Source organism: Pan troglodytes, chromosome Y (assembly GCF_028858775.2).
Source record: "Pan troglodytes isolate AG18354 chromosome Y, NHGRI_mPanTro3-v2.0_pri, whole genome shotgun sequence".
Taxonomy (NCBI): domain Eukaryota; kingdom Metazoa; phylum Chordata; class Mammalia; order Primates; family Hominidae; genus Pan; species Pan troglodytes.
The window spans coordinates 10,018,350-10,034,779 of NC_072422.2; the positions used below are offsets into that span (position 1 = coordinate 10,018,350).

General features: G+C 39.5%; 1 pseudogene; it reads right to left on the reverse strand.

Annotated features, from left to right (window-relative positions):
• Positions 1 to 599: 599 nt before the first annotated feature.
• LOC100612134 (RNA-binding motif protein, Y chromosome, family 1 member A1-like) lies at positions 600 to 10,001 on the reverse strand (annotated as a pseudogene).
• Between the last annotated feature and the right edge of the window lie 6,429 nt (positions 10,002 to 16,430).

The following is a 16,430-nucleotide window of genomic DNA, read 5'->3' on the forward strand; positions in this document are numbered from 1 at the left end:
AAGAAATCAAGGAAAATGTTCAACAAACAATGCAATTTACTCTCTCATTGAATTTGCTTTTAAGCATGTGCAGCTGAGCAAAAACATTAGGCATTTTGCATTACATGTAAAATTTTATTCTGAAAATTTTAATGTAGATATTACATCTAAACAGATAGTTTTCAAATAGCATTAGCAAGTATGAAATTACTTGGAAATAAAATTCCCTTTATTTATTGGAAATAAAATTCCTTTGAATACCTCAAAAAATTCATGGAGGAAGTTAGTATCTACCTCTCTCCACAAAACATACATGTTTCTTTTAGTAAGACGCAGGTAACAATGCAGAAATAACAGGTCAATTTTCGATTTGCAAACAAGGTTTAGTATGCAATAACTATTATTTGAATACTTGCTTTAATATCTGCTTCAGCCTCTTTTGTCAGATCCACCTTCCCCACCATCTCCTGTAGATGACAAATATCTTGAGCTACCACATGTTTCACAAGGAGCAGGGTGTACCCTATCCAGAGAAGGTAGATTGCTTTGGTCTTTTCTGTCAACGTGCCCACGATCACGGGAATAAAAATCACCACAGCTCCTTGAGTAACTCTCCTGACTTACGCCATATCTATCTCATTTATTGCTATAATTATGGTGGCTGCTTCCACCATAAGACAACAGAGGCACTCGTGCAGATGGTGCACCATGAGAGGTCCCTGCAGGGTTGATAAAATAATATGTTGGACTATATTTAAACATTATTACTGCTATCACTAAAGCATGATTAAGTTAAAGTACTATTTGGAAATATCTACTTTCCTCTGTCTTTGTGGACAGGATATTAATTATGCCTGCAATAATCTGAAGGTTTTATTAGTAAGAAGTGTAAGAGAAGTATTTTGAAGCTTAACAAATTTAATTCTAAAGTAAAAGTTGAGTCACATTTTCTGAACATGAACTGAAGTTCTCACCTTCATATCATTCCCTATGCTTTCTTCTGTTAAGAATACTCAATATTTCAACATGTTATATTTGTCCTTCATAATTTTCCTTAGAATTTCATTAGAATAACGATCTGGTCTATTAAATACAATTCCATAATTTACAAATCCATCCCGGACCCTTACCATATCTCTGAAATGCATCTCTATAAAACTTCCACTTGGACGTTCAGAATGATCTCTAACATCATCTCACCACAGCCATCAAAATCACTAAATTGAAAAAAAAATTCTTAATGTCAGAATGAAGCATTTAAGAATTCTATTTGACAAATCCAGGAAATGTTATAATACCTATATCCTCTAGAGAAATGTTCATCCCGACTAGAATGACCATAATCATGGTATGCATAGTCTCTAGACAGTGGAGCATAATCCCTAGATTCTCAGGAAAGTGGATGATTTCTGTGGGCATAAGTTTAAACAACAAATATTAAATTTTCAACTTCTAGTATCCAAAACATAACTAACTTACAACTTAAACAAAATTAAAAGGCCAAACATCTAAACAGATATTTCTCCAAATAAAATAGGCAAATGCCCAAAAAGCACATGGAACAGATACTCATAATCGGTGATTCAGAAAAAGCATTTCAAATCCAAAGTGAGATACCATACTTCCCACACACACTAGAATGGCAATAAAAAGCAGGAAATAGCAAGTGTTTGAGAGGGTGAAGATAAATTGGAACCTTGATACAATGCTAGTTGGAAGGGAAAATGATGCAGCTACTATGGAGACATGTGGTGTTTCCTCAAGAAAACAAACATAATTATTACAGAACCAAGCAATTCCACTTATATATACACCCAGAATTGAATAAGTGTACTCAAAGAAATACTGGAGCATAGAAATACTGTGGTAGAAACAACCCAAATAAAATAATGGGTTAACCGCTTGTGGAAGGAGTGAAGTGCTATGATGTAAATGAACCTTCAGGACATCATGGAAAAGGAAAGGAGACAGATACAAAAAGTCATGTAGTGTTTGAGCCCATTAACATTAAATGCCCACAACCTGTAAGTTCAGAGGCAGAGCAAAGACTGATGTTTGCCAGTAGCTGAGGGAAGGAAGAAAATGAAAGGGACTGCTTAACTGGTAGCTGGAGTTTTAGTTTGTAGTCATGAAAATGTTTTGGAACTCGATGGAGGTAGCTGCTGCACAACACAGAATGTATTTAATGCCACCTAACTGTTTACCTTATAATCTTTAATTTTATTATGTGAATTTCATCACCATAACAAAAAAATCAACTTCTAAAAATTTTTTTCTTTACCTTTCCTTAATTGCATAACCATCATCTCTTGGTGACATACGGTCATTTCTCCAGGAAGAGATTGGCTCTCTGCATGGAGGACCTCCATAATTCTCTCTTCCACATGATATGGGACCTTTAACATTAAAATGATGAAACAGGGAAAGAACAGCAAATCCGAAATACTATTTTCTCTTCTCTCAAACAACTTTTTAAAATTATTTCTTCTATGACTCCATTTTTCATTCCCTAAATTACTAGAAAGTCATGACACTGTGAATATTTCTTATGGCTTTGGATAATCCCATGGCTACTGCAAGGCCAGTTCTTCTAACAAAGCTGAAGACAGACATTAATTCTTAGGTAAAAGTTCATTTGTAATGGTAAATAACTAGTTAGTTATTATTTTTCTTTTCATATGAATTACTGATGACTACCAACGATACAGGGAAGACATGTAAAACCACCAGACTCTTCACAGATTTTTACGTTTACATACATTGTCCCTTCTCAGCTGAAGAAGGTAAATTTTCCTATGTTGTTCAATCCACCTCACACACACAAATGATGCTACCTTTGAATGATTGGATGCTAAATTTTTACATAAAAGGTCTTCTTTATCTCTAAGTGGTTGGCTCTACCTTAAATGTTGACAAATTGAAATGTACTAGTGAAAACTTTCTAATGATGACCAAGATTTACTTTTACTGCAATAAGCAATCCTGTTAAAGGAGTCATTACGACATTGTTGCTATTTCAAAATAGAAAATGTTCTCCTTTAATATACTCTTTACGTGCTATTCCTTAGAGTTCAGTCTTTCACCTATGATATGTTCACTGGCTAATTTTCCAATGGAAATGTGTTGGCTTATGTATGCTGAAGTCAATAAACATCTAATTTCACCAATACTCTACATATGAAATGTAAAATTGAAAACGGCAGTTTTCAATTTCCTCCATATTAGGGTGGAGGACTAATTAAGAATTTTAATTTGTTCTGCCTAAACTTCTTTGCTAAGAACTTTTATTTACTGTCTTGCTTTCTTCTGTTCTGTCTGCAATCTTAACAATTCTCCTTCTCAAAAATATTACTTCTATTCAATCCTACTGCTCACCTCAGGTTGCTTAGTTCTAAATTCTCTCCTCAAATAATTTCCAGTCTTATGCTAAGGATCTTGTGTTAATGTTTAAACATCCCGGTATAATCTTAATTATTGATTTACATGACCTTATATTTCACACCTCTGTACTTCTGTGATATCCACTTAATTTAAGAATATTGGACTCCTTCATGTCTACCTTTCAAGACTTGATTTTATTTTTAAATAATAGGTAAGCCCAGTGACTCCTTTTCTGCTAAATGCTCTTGTAGTTCTTTTGAATCTTCATAGAAGCAGTAAGAATGCCTTGCACATAAACATTATTGAGGTCTCAGAAGCTGGATGGTCAGGCTCAGCGGCTCACAGTGCGAGCCAGTGTGGAAGGCTGAGACAGCTGGACTGCTGGAGCCCCTGGCTTTTATGTCAGTTTTGACAATGTAGTGACATCCTCTGTCTACAAAAATACAGGAAAAAAAATTAGCTAGGTGTGGTGGTGCATGCCTGTAGTTGCAGCAACTCAGGAGGCTGAAACAGGATAATTGTTTGAGCCCAGGAATTTGAGGCTGTAGTAAGCCATCATTTCACCAATGCACTCTGACCTGGTAAGAGCAAGACTCCAACCCAATGAAGAAACTGAACAAGCAATTTTTCAATTGGCCTGCCAGGGGACCATTACCAAGGGACCTAGGAAATGGAAGAATTCATTAGAGGAAGAAGCCTATCATCAAAGAATACTGCTAGGGACTTTTAGAAAAATTAAGGGGAATTATCTAGCAAACACAGGATTAAGAGGAATGTTGGCCTCACTCTAATCACTTCTTTCAACTGCAGTGAGAAGCTCGAGTATTTCTTCAACATAAATCTGAGTGTACCTAGTGAGATAGAAAGTATAATAAAAGCTATCGATCAGTAATTATGCCCAATGATGTGTCACTTCTGTTTTGTTCAATGAACTTAAATTTAAGAATCCAGTTAAAATAGCTCATTTTTAGTCATACAAAAAATATGGTCTTTTATCAGGTAGCATTTACCTTGGCCTCCCATCCAACTATTGCTTCTTGCCACAGCAGAAGGAGCAGATGTTTCAGGAGGAGGACTTCCACTTCGTGAAGATGAACCTCTTTTAATTGGAATAGCTCCCCTAGAAGAACTCGTGTTGAGATCAAGAGCGTATCCACCATCATCTGTATTTCAAACAAAATCGTTTTAGTTAACTAGCATCACTGTTTCTTGAATGGCTAAGTTTTGTTGTTTTCCTACATATTTAAATGTTACAAATTCACATTTGTTTAAACTAATAAAATTAACATTTCTATATGAAATTAGTACAATTCAAGCAATAAAAGTCTGTTTAGAAAATCTAGAAGGAAACTCAAGAATTATAATATATTGGTGTGAGAGAGAGATGTGGGAAAAATGGGGAGTGAACAGGGAGCAGAAATCTATCAGTAAAATATCTAAGTATAATATACATAAAGAAAAAATATTAAAAAATGATAAATGACTGTTTATATCATTCTATTATGAGGAAAAATTTTCAAAGCATATCAAAAAGATAAACTAAATTCCATTCAAAGAAACTCAAATATTTACAATATCAAAAGGTGACACATCAGGAAAATATATTATCTCTAAAATTTGTTAACATAGTATAGAATTCTTACAATTCCCTTGTGAAACACTAATTTTCAGATTAGACTATGCTAAATTTTAATAATCTTTAAGAATTGCTTATTAAATAATATAAAAATATTTTATATATCTACAAATCTGTAGACATATGCCAATTACTAGGTGGTGTTACAGGTTAGAATACGCACATTCTCATACATGGCAGAGTATTATTGAATCTCACCCTCAAGATCAGTGGAGACAAAATTACCATGAAGCTATGCATCGTAAAATGCAGCAAACACTGCAATTTCAACTTTAAAAACACATCTCCAATTAATTACACATCTGGTCATTAAAACACAAAATTAAAGATCGATTTTTGAAGGTTGGTTAATAGATAATATAAGTTAACCAATAGGTTGATTGATTGATTGATTGATTGAGATGGACTCTTGCCCTATTGCCCAGGTGGGAGTACAATGGCATTATGTCAGCTCACTGCAGCTTCTGCCTCCCAGGTTCCAGTGATTCTCCTGCCTCAGCCTCCCGAGTAGCTAAGATTAGAGGTATGTGCCACCATGCCAAGCTAATTTTTTGTATTTTTAGGACAGACAGTTTGCATCATGGTTGCCAGGCTGGTCTGGAACTCCTGACCTCGTGGTCCACCCGCCCCATACTCCCCAAGTGCTGAGATGACAGGCGTGACCCACCTCACCCACCCCCATCCAATATATATATATTTTTAAATACATGGTTTGTTTTTCTTTTTTATGTAGAAATTGACCCCTCATTTCTATTGTGTAAATCACTCATAAATACCATTTTCAGTGACTCACCTTCCAGCAAGAAAGATACATACATATCTGTGAAGCAGTGGTGTTTTGTCCTTTCCAGAGTCATAGACTTTTTTTAGAAATTAAAGTTCTACGTTTCTTAAATTCAAAATGCTTTATGGCAGGCCAATGTACAAACTCTCCATATGAAAATTACAAAGCAATAGATTTGCATACATGTTTGCACATGTATACACAAAAAAAAACAAATATTGGAAAATCAATCCTAAGTACTGAATTACTTTTTTTCCTGTTGGAAAGTTTTAAATATTCCATTGTATTTTGATAATACAACTGATATGAAGTTCTGGGCCCCAAAGTAGAAAACTCTATGAAGTATAATTAATATAAATGAGTTCTTCAGAAAACCTGTTGAGTACAGGCAATCAGCATTCATAAACTCAATTCAGTTTGAAATTTGTGTTATTTCAATGCAAAGTTATTACAATTTTAAAACAAATTTTAGATATTAGTGCAATCATTCTTATAATACACCTTTAGTACTTAGAAATAATTTTGCTTCTTATCAATAAGTTAATTTTCTTATCAATAAGAAAATTACTTCTTACCAATAAGTAAATTTCCCAAAATAAATAAAATTGCGAAATTTTGATATCTTCAAACTTATTTTCTTTCAGTCCTATGGTTCCATCTTTATATTTTAGAACATTACCCAAGTGTCCTTCATGTGAAGGCAGCCACACTCTTGTTCCTCCACTACTTCCTCTTGCAGATCTTAGACTTCCTGAAGGGCTTCTGTTTCTTGAAGAAGGTGGTGGTCTCCGCCTACCACCACTTTGAAAAGATGGTTTCTTTGCTTGTTCTACTTTTATTTCTTTTCCATCCAAAGACTAAAAGTATTAAGAGTACTATCAATAACGTTGGCAAGATTAAACCTAAGCACATTTTACAAACATTTCTACATCAACCATAGTTCAATTCTAGATATTTTCTCCCAAAGCAAATTTTTTTTTCTCCTAAAATGAACACGTCTTTCACAATACCAAATTTGAGACATTTACTGAACACACGCCTTCCATTAAGGGATCAAACACAAATTCTATTATTCAAATTCCTTGAAAACTTCTCAATTATTAAAAAAAAAACACCTCAAACAAAAAACATTAACCCATCACACATTCTATGGAAGAATGTGGCATGTCTTTTTTTTTTTCAATATATCATCCACTTCATCTTTGTATTTGCATCACTGACTTAAAAGTTTCAGTGTCCCAACGAAACTTGTCATTTAAAAAAATGAGGTTACTTATTCAAAATGATTAGTCACATTAGTCATATGAGTTGTTTCTTGTTTGATCTGCTAACACTTACGTAAAATATCCCCATATGATTTATAATTCTATGTTTACTCTAGAAACATTTCTGTAAATGTGATCCTTGTTTGATCTCATTAAGGTTTCTTGCCTTATTCATTTCTTATATTGCCTTAGACGTGCCCCTAAAAAATGACTCTTAATATAGTACTTCATGTTGTTTCTCAGAAACGCTTAAATGTGCTAATTAATTTCACAATAACATTTTTCAGTATGATCTTTTCTATAGGCCAAAGTATTTTTGAAAACAGTTCAGATAATAAATAACTCTATTTTAAAATTACATGTTTTTTGTTATTTGGGGGAAGATCTTAAATCCCTTACAAGACCTCTTGCAGCCACATCGCCAGTTGTTCCTACCTTGAAACTTCTGCTGTTATTTCTGGGCCCAAAATATTTTCCCCAGATTTGCGCATGGCTGCTTCCTTCCCAGTGTTTCAAAGTCAGTCAAAATTCCTTGAACTGTTAATTGCCCCTGCTAACTCTAAGAACCTCTTTTGTTGGCCGTCTTAACATTTATGTGCATATAACTTCATATTTATGTTTACACAATAAAATATGTGAGATGAAGTAATTCAGAAATAACGTTGGCTGGGCGCGGAGGCTCATGCCTGTAATCCTAACACTTTGGGAGGCCAAGGTGGGTGGATCATGAGGTGAAGAGATAGAGATCATCCTGGCCAACTTGGTGAAACCCAGTCTCTACTAAAACTGCAAAAATTAGCTGGGCGTGGTGGCATGCGCCTGTAGTCCCTGCTACTTGGGAGGCTGAGGTGGAGAATTGCTTGAACCCGGGAGGGGGACGTAGCAGTGAGCCGAGATCGTCCCACTGCAATCCAGCCTGGCAACACTGTGAGACTCCATCTTAAAAAACAAAAAAACCAAACAAGCAAAAAATCTATACAAATTACCTGCTCTTGTGCTTGAAAACTAGGGGGGAAAAGGAAATTATCATAGATTACTATACGTAAGTAAAAATTATCTCCACAACTACCACAAATTTACTCTGGGTTTCTACCACAGCTTAAAATAGTAATTATAAGAGTGAATAAAAATGTACTTTCTGCTATGTGTCAGCAACTCTAGTAGATGCAACAAAAATAAAAGCAACTAGGAAGCCTTAAATATGCACTGTAGACAATTTAACCATCAATAGATTAATACACAGTACAGTGAGTATAAAATATCTACGATTTGCAACGGGGAAGAAAATAGAAAATTGAAGTTGTTTTTGAAGGATGAATTGTTATTTCTGAGACATACATAGGAAAGAATAATTGTCAATAAGTCCAAAAAAGCATTTTAGGGGTAGCATAAAGAGTGACAGGAGCTAAAAACAGATTTGGATAATGTTATAAAGCAGAAAGACAGATTTGGATAATGTTAGAAAGCAGAAAAGCTCTAAAGGGCCCAGAATGGAATGATCTTGACTAGAATGTAAAGGAATTCAATAGTTAATAGAATTACATAAAATTTTAAAGCTTTAGTAAACACACAATCCCTAGATTTAAGACTCAATTGGACAAGAGACCATTGGTTTGATCAAAACACGTTCTCAAACACATTGGGAAAATGAGCAATTAGGTATTCATGTTACATAAATCACTCTGGTGACAGGAAAAAAACATCCTTAGGAGAAAAGAGCAAGGATGGGGCAAAAAATGCCAGTTACTTCTTCTGTTGTCCAACTTCAATGTTCTGATATTGTTTTCTATTTTCAAGTACTTAACACATCCTTAAATGTAAAGGTCTTATTTAAATGTACTTTCTCAAGAATATATTTGCAGAAAATGGGAGAGAATCTTTCCTTCCTGTGAGTCTGTCTAGATGTCTATCCACAGTTTGTATATGCTATAGAAGTATTTCCATGAATTGGAAGTAATTCCATTGATAGCATTTTAAAAATGTTGACTTAGTCCTTTCATTTAGAGGAGGGTTCCTTCTAGGTTTTAATGCTCTTGGAAACCTTTGAAAATCTATTTACACCCATATTGAAATATAAAAATAGAAAAAAAGTTACCATATATTAATTTATGTAATGTTAATTGCAGTACCCTTCCAAATACACTTGCATGTGTATGGCACAAAGAAGACGATGGCTAAAGCATTTTGGTCCATATGGCATTCTACTATCTTCAACACTTTAGTAATACTAAAAAGACCTAGAAATACTGTTAACTGAAAACCAGAGTTAGAGTATTATTAATAAGGGACTCTTACCTTTCCATTCATATCTCTGGCAGCATTCTTAGCATCTGCAGCATTCTCAAAAATAATGACCACAAAATCTCTGGACTTACTGGTTCGACCTTTTATCAAAGGAACTAAGATACATAAAAACATTTTATATTTATAGAATGGACTCACCAAGGTACTAACCATCTGAAAGTTACATCAAAAAATAACTGCATTTCACATCACTACTATGATTCTTAATACTAAGTCACCCCTATAGTCAGCCTATTTTATTCCAGTTTGTTCCCTAACTCCATAACACATTTACTTTTCCTCATTTTCCTTTCTAAGCAGTAAGTGATTCTTACCCTTCACCTGCTGCTATGAGAATTTTCCAAATATCAGATAGATACTTCAAAATAAGAGTTTACAAATCACAAGGTGTTTTAATGTATGTATACAATGAACTTTGAAAAATACATACTTTAAAATACATATATAACCTACATATTTTAAATAACATATTGAAATATACATACAAAAATACACACAAACAGAGACACGCACACACACAAAACACATGGCTTTAAGAGTTACCTTCCAAAAGGGGACCATGTTTTGCAAATACTTCTTTAAGCACCTTTTCATTGGCTTCTCTAATGAGGCCACCAATGAAAAGCTTGCCATGACAATCTGCTTCTACCATTGTGCTGTAAATGGTTAAAAAAAAACTATATTAGATAAAAATAAACAAACTAAAAAGATAAAATTTTATTACATACTGTGTTGAAAATTCAAGTAAAAGTCCCTTCCAGAGGCTAACATCTTTTTAGTATTTCTTAGTTTAAATATGTAAAATTCATAGCATACAGAGCAAAAGGGGCACTGACTTCATGGACAAATGCTGCATTTTACTATGTAGGTGACAAAATCTAATTTCTAAAAATTAGATAAGAAAAGCTACTGTAATTTTCCTAAGTTGCAATATGAAGGATGCTCCCAGTTAAATAATTTTATTTGAAAACTATATATTTATGAGGTATGGTGTGATGTTTTGTGTATTTTTTTTTTCTTGAGATGTATATCTCCTGTTGCTAAAGGGCACTGCTCACTACAGCCTCCTCCACCCAGACTCAACTGATCCTCCCACGTTTTACCTTCCCAAGTAGCTGGCTGGGCAATTTGTGTGTGTGTGTGTTTTGTTTGTTTGTTTGTTTGTTTTTAAATAGACATGGTTTTCCTTATATTGCCCAAACTGGTCTCCAACTCCTGGGCTCAAGCAGTCCACTGGCCTGGGACTACCAAAGTGATGGGATTTCAAGTGTGAACCACCACACCCAGCGTGATATTTGTATGAAAGATTAAATCAAGCTAATTAAAATGTTCTAGGGGGAGATCATTTTAAGTATTTTACCATCTTTTAGTGATTTGAAATATATAATAGATCAAGGATCCCCAAACACTGGCCTTCACACCGTACCTGTCTGTGGCCTGAATGTAATGCCTGAGGATAACCTGTAATACCTGTCTGTGGAGAATGTAACGCCTGAGGATGACCTGATGTGGCACAGTTTCATCCGGAAACCTCCCTAGCCGCCCCCCACCCCTCCTGCCCCACCCTGTCCCGGTGACAGCCCCACTGCCCCACCTGCCCCCTCTCACACCTCTTCCACCAGAAGCCCCGCCCCACCACGTGCCCCTCGGGGCCCTGCCGCCAGCCCGTACCCCTAAACGTGTCCATCTCACTGCCTTCTTCCGCTGGGCAACACTTGTCTGAGGAAAAATTGTCTTCCACCAACCGGTCCCTGGTGCGAAAATGGCAATAGAGTAAAGGAGCCCATTATGTTATTCAGGCTGGTCTCCAACTCCTGACCTCAAGCCATCCTCCTACCTGCACTTCCCAAAATGCTAGGATTACAAAAGTAAGTCAGTGTGTGAAGATAGTAGAATAACAAGCAGATTTATTTTGTTTTCGTTTAAGTCTATCCAACTCCATTTAACTCCATTACACCCACTTATTCGGTTTAAATTACTTAGGTGCCACAGATACATGAAACATGTTTCAAATACTGTCATACAAGAAAGGAGACAATTACAGGCTTTACAGAGGCAAATTTAAACCGAGGTTATTTATGGCCCCAGACTTCTACATACACTAAAATACGTCAATATTTGATAATTCCCCCCAAGCAAATCACATATGTGACATGTGCTGACTAAAGTACGGGTTTTTAATCGCAGTGGTTAAGTATATTGCCTGTATTTTGAATTATGATGACATTCACAGAGAAAAACTGCTTTAATAAAAAGTGCCCATGAAAACAATGGCGCCTTAGCACCATCTCCCAGAACTTGCCCACATGTCAGATATGTCCGACAGTTAAAGGTAGAATCTTCAAGAAAAATCAAAGAGTTTAACAAAAATGAGTTTCTTTAGAGCACTAAGGAGTTCTCTCCCCACTGTCTCCTCCCATAATTCAAGCCCATATATAGAAAGCCCATTCGCTTTGCTTTCTAGTCTTGCCGAGAGACCAACCTGTCCAGAGAAACAGAAAATACAGGTGCTTTTCAGTAGGACAAACAGCCTCAGGGTCTCCCGTCACTCAGGTCGTATGCATCCGGCTTCGGGACACCACAGGGCCAACTGCAGGAAAGACCCCTGCAGCTGGCCTGAGTGGGAAGCCATGCCCGGAAATCACGCCTACCTCCAGCCAATAATTGGCATCTGCCAATTATTGCAAGAGCGGTAGGCATCTCCTGAGGAGCCCCTCCCCTGGGTGGCCTGCAGCTCCATCCTCCCGCGGTAATCCTCCTCTGAGAAGATGCTTGTGCAAGGTGGTGGTGGGTTCAGGCACACGCGGACTGTGAGCCCTTTGGAATTGTGACATGGAAGACCTATACCCTAACTGGCATCCTGAGTGCCGCAAGCCATTGACTCACAGGGAACACATGAAACATCTCACTTCATTAGGCAGGCTAGGCTGATGGCACTGAATATTGGAGATCCAGAGGCAAGAGAGAGGGTCTAGTCCTGCCTGCTGGGACAAGGGCAGCTGCGGTGGTTTTCGGGGAGTGGGGCCGAGGGGGCATCTGGGAGGAAAGTCATCTGGCACCTTCCTGGGGTGGAATTCGTCAGCACCGGAATTCAAAACCCCGCAAGGACTCTTTCAGATCTAGGGAAATACAGACTCCAAGTTCCATGCATCCTCCCTAGGATGTTGCACTCCCAGGGGTATTCCAAAGGATCTCTTGTCCTATGCCCTGGGCACACCAGAGACAAGCTGCCGTGGTCGCCCATCCAATGACCTGTGTTCACTGCCTTGGTGGCGCAGAGGCTGCTGTGAGCGCAGCACCCACCGGCCGCGGTGCCTGCTAGCGGGGCTCTGGAAGTCCAGGGCCTCTGCCTATGGCTCCTGTATGCAGCTAACCATGCAGGGAATCTGGACCTCATGGTGACTGCGGCAGACTGTGGGCCCTGAGGGACTCCCCAGGAATCCTGGGTCCACGTAGGTGTGAGACCGTGATTCTCAGCTAGGCGAGGCCCCCGGGCCTCTCGAGGAGCGGCCCCCAGAGTCTAGGGGTGTCAGGGGCATGGGGTGGGCGGCTCAGACCTTGGTCTGTGGGAGCCCTAGGAGGGCACCGTGTTAAGTCTGGAGGCTCTGCGGGAGAGGGCAGCCTGGGGGGAAGAGGCGTGCTCCTGGTGGATGACATCATGACAGAAGTGGAAGTGGTGGCCAAGGAGGAGGCCGACGTGGAGCAGCAGCAGGAGGACCACTGGGCAGAGCCGGGCCCTGGCCCCAGTATGCCCCGGCCCGCAACGGACTCGCTGGAGGTCCATCATTTGCAGCTGGGCTCTGTAAATGCCTCAAGCCACAGGGCATCCCCGGTTTCCGAACCAGAACCATGTCTTTGCAGCTGCCAATTCGGGATGGCTGGCAGCAGGGGGTGGGCGCTAGGTCCCAGGAGCAGGGTTGCGGGGAGCCAGCTGGTAGGCACTGGAGGTCATCCAGGAGTCAGGGGATGAGGAACAATGAAGGGAGCAGAGGCCAGACTTCTGCAGATAGGAGGGCAGCTTGCTTGCAGTTGCCCTGAGAGCACGTAGAGTAGGGACAGGAAGCAAAGCACTGCACTCACAAGAGAGAATAGGAGCGCAAAGGACCCTTTATGCACTGCAGAAAGTCGAAGGGTACATTTCCCTGGGAAAGTCCCTGGAGGAAGGGGAGTCTGTATGCCCATGCCAGCCATGGAACTACCCCTACTCCCTGTGCCTGTGTCCAGCAGGCTTACCCCAGAAACACATGGTGCTCAAGACTTGGGCCCACATATGGACCAGGGTCGCAAATGATAAAGTCCTGCTGAGCTACATGATGGATTTGCAGGTTAGGCTGCTGAGCCTGAATCTGTGGGAGTGGTCCAGTGCCTGGGTGAGGTTGAGGTCCCCCTGGGGCCCAGGGGTTTCTAAGCAGGACAGCTGAGAAGGGGAAACACATGCTTCACTCCAGCTAGCAGGTCACTTCAGTCCAGCTACATGAAATGGTCCTTTGAGTCCATCCTGTTTCTCCTTCTTGACCAGGTAGATGGAGGAACTCAGCCACCCCAGGTACTGGCATCAGGATGAAGGTTTCCTTTTGTCACAGCCTTTACTTCCACAATAAAGTGATCATTCAGGAGTACTGCGTTGGCATCCTCGGTGAGGAGTGCCTCCCAGCAAGGTAGGGGAGGTTGTGTGTGGGAGGGTATGTCTGGCATGAACCTTCCTGATTCCTATCCCTCCAAGAAACAGGGTGTCTCATTCCACTGCAGTCCAGTGGTTGTGGGATCATGAAGGTCAAGCCTCCAGCTGCAGGCAGTACACCTACATCTGACCTTCTTCAGCTGGTTGGTTGCCCCTGGCTACCCAGGTCCCGGCAGGATTGCTGAGATGGGTGCCATGGTGGGGCATCATGGGAAAAAACTTGCCGGTCATTCCTTGGCCTCTGGGGAACTGGCTTTGAGCCATGACCTGACCTGTCCTGTACCCCCTTCTTCAGTCCCTCAGATCATCAGCCAGGGCCTGTGGCTCAATCCCCTTCAGTACTCCCCGAGGGAGGGAGGCCATTAGAGAGGGAACAGAGAGGAGGTCAGGTTAGGAGAACCCAAGCTTCAGGGAAGAGACTGCAGTGAGCAATCCCAGGCCATCCATGGGCTGAAGGAGAAACGGACTTCAGGGAACTGCAACACTCACGTTTCAGGATTAGGGCACCTTAAGTCACCTGAGAGGCATAAGTGTCTAAGGTCAGTGGGTGAGAAGCAAGTCTCAAGGGATAACTTGCTCAACATCTCTAGCTGGCTCCCTTCCCCACCCTGAGGCTGATTAACACTTGGGGCTCAGTTTGGGCTCAACCGGGGCCCTCTCACCCTCCATGCAGATGTCCCCCCAAGGCCTGTCTAGGTCTGCGTCCTCCCAGAATGGCTCTCCCAGGCCCATCATTTTCCGTTACGATGAACCCAGGCTCCCCTGACATGATTTCTCCTTTCTGCCATCTTCACTCACACTTCCCTGCTACCCAGACAAGAGAGGCCACTACACAGAGAATCTGGAGGACCACATTGGGCTCAGAGGAGGAAATGTGAAGAGACTGCAGAATGGCTGACTCCTCTGGTATGTGCCCAGGGAGGGAAACTGGCCGGGAATTAAGACCCACTTGGGTACTGGTGTGGACACCCAGTGTTGCTTATCATGATGAAGACCTGCTTTGTCGCATCACCTAATATTAATATGGAGGTTATTTTCTTAGAATAGTGAAACAAAGAGTATGAAGAAATAGTGTTTGTTCAGATTTGTATGGAAATACTGCAGACACATCCATTTTCTGTTGCAATTCTTATGTGAGACTTGAAGTGCTTACTGAGTTTTAAGATAGATTTTGATTGTTCTGCTCCTGCAAATTTTATGATCATTTTTGCAATATAGAGACATAGAATCCAGAAAATTTTTAAGTGACTTTCAGCTTCTTTTAGAGTACATACTTATAAATTTTGATTTTTTTCCCCTTGTGGTTCTCTTCAGTATATTATTTGTACTTTATATGCAAGGTGATACATTTGTTTTTTTTTAATTTGCCTCTTGTGCAACCTTTGTTTAAAGGACATTTTTGTTCCTGTTAGATATGTGAGTTTGCCTGTGAGCTCTTTTTCTAGTACAGATTTTTTTTTCCGTTTTTTTAGATTTGTGTGTGTGTGTATGTGTGTGTGTGTGTTGAGACAGAGTCTGGCTCTGTAACCCAGGCAGGAGGGAAGTGGCATGATCTCAGCTCACCTCAACTTTAGCCTCCCAGCTTCAAGCGATTCCGCTGCCTCAGCCTTCCCAAGGAGGTGTGATTACAGGCGCACGCCACAATGTCCAGCTGATTTTTGTATTTTTAGTTGACATGAGGTTTCACCATATTTGCCACGCTGGTCTCAAACTCCTGACCTCAAGCGATCTGCCCGCCTTGGCCTCTTAAACGCTGGGCTTACAGGTGCAAGCCATGATGCCCGGCCTCATTTGTTTGTTTATGTATTTTAACCCTTGTTGTATTGTCTTCGTGAACATGTATTTTAGAGTTATTGAAATAATATGCTTTATTTATTTACTCAATACTTAAGTAGGATTTTAAAAGCAATGTTTTCATTCACTAAATACAGTATTGTGAATAGGTTAAACCTTGTTTAGTATTGTCATTTTCTTTTTCAGAAATTCTTCAAGAACTCTGATACTGTTTTTCCCCCACCTGAGGAGAATATGTAGATAGTTACAAAAAACTGTGTGAGTTAGTTGGGATGAAAATATAATTTGAAAGACTAATATTCACAAATACAATTCCACATTTGTATTTCGCATCATTTTGAAATTTTTTTTTGCTGATAAATAAAATCCTGCATTCACGTTCATGTTAAATATGAACTTTTGAATCATTTTCAAGAATGAAAACAATCCAAGACCATGCATTAGTTCAGGAAGTAGTAGAAAGCAGTTATTATGAAGAAAAGCCATATTTATTGAAGATATATTTAGATAGATTTTGGAAGGCTAAGTCAAAATTTTCCTTGTTGATGCTCTGGCATTTTATCATACTGTGACCAGACTGTGGCATCAGTAGTTATAGTCACTAGG